This window comes from Petaurus breviceps, unplaced genomic scaffold (genome assembly GCF_028583685.1).
Source record: "Petaurus breviceps papuanus isolate PSGF00001 unplaced genomic scaffold, PetGlider_PUasm1.0 227, whole genome shotgun sequence".
Lineage (NCBI taxonomy): Eukaryota > Metazoa > Chordata > Mammalia > Diprotodontia > Petauridae > Petaurus > Petaurus breviceps.
Window position 1 is genome coordinate 1,514,121 of NW_027185896.1, and position 1,162 is coordinate 1,515,282.

Below are 1,162 nucleotides of genomic sequence, written 5' to 3' on the forward strand. Positions count from 1 at the left end.
GAAGGAAGGAAGGAAGGAAGGAAGGAAAGAAGGAAGGAAAGAAGGAAGGAAGGAAAGAAGGAAGGAAGGAAAGAAGGAAGGAAGGAAGGAAGGAAGGAAGGAAGGAAGGAAGGAAGGAAGGAAGGAAGGAAGGAAGGAAGGAAGGAAGGAAGGAAGGAAGGAAGGAAGGAAGGAAGGAAGGAAGGAAGGAAGGAAGGAAGGAAGGAAGGAAGGAAGGAAGGAAGGAAGGAAGGAAGGAAAGAAGGAAGGAAAGAAGGAAGGAAGGAAAGAAGGAAGGAAGGAAAGAAGGAAGGAAGGAAGGAAAGAAGGAAAGAAGGAAGGAAGGAAGGAAGGAAGGAAGGAAGGAAGGAAGGAAGGAAAGAAGGAGGGAAGGAGGGAAGGAAAGGAGGGAAGGAGGGAAGGAGGGAAAGAAGGAAGGAAGGAAAGAAGGAGGGAAGGAGGGAAAGAAAGGAGGGAAGGAGGGAAGGAGGGAAGGAAGGAAGGAAGGAAGGAAGGAAGGAAGGAAGGAAGGAAGGAAGGAAGGAAGGAAAAGAAAGAAACAAAGGAATACAGGATTGGCAAGGTAGGGGCTGTAGACATGTGGAATGGGATCCACACTAAAGATTTTTTTTCCCCCACACAATAAGTAACCTCCTAAAGGAGAGTTAGTATAGAAATGATATGGTCAAACCTGTACATGAGAAAGTTTTTTGAGAAAGTCTCATTTGCCTTCCATTTCATTTTCCCTGAAATGGAGAGAATTCTGGGCCTGAGGATTGCATGAGCTGGGCATCAATACCCTCTTCCCTCTCTCTTCTTCACCATCTACTCCTTATTCCAACATTTCTGGCACAGAATAATCTAGGGCACAATAAATATATACTCTTCTTGCCCATAACTCAGGCTTCCTCCCTAACTACATTATCTGAGATGCTTCAGTCACTTAGGTTTGAGCCGTAGTACAATTCCAAAATGACTTTCTAGAACCTACGCTTGGCTTTTCAAAAAGGAGACTGGAAGAAAACTAAAGGTACCAGATTTTGTAGGTCTCTGGCTTAGGAGAGAAAATAAAAGACAATAATAATAACAAACACTTATAAAACAATTAATTGGTTGCAAAATGCCTTATACATATGATCTAATTTCTTCCTTACAAAAACCCTGTGAAGTAGGTACAATAAAA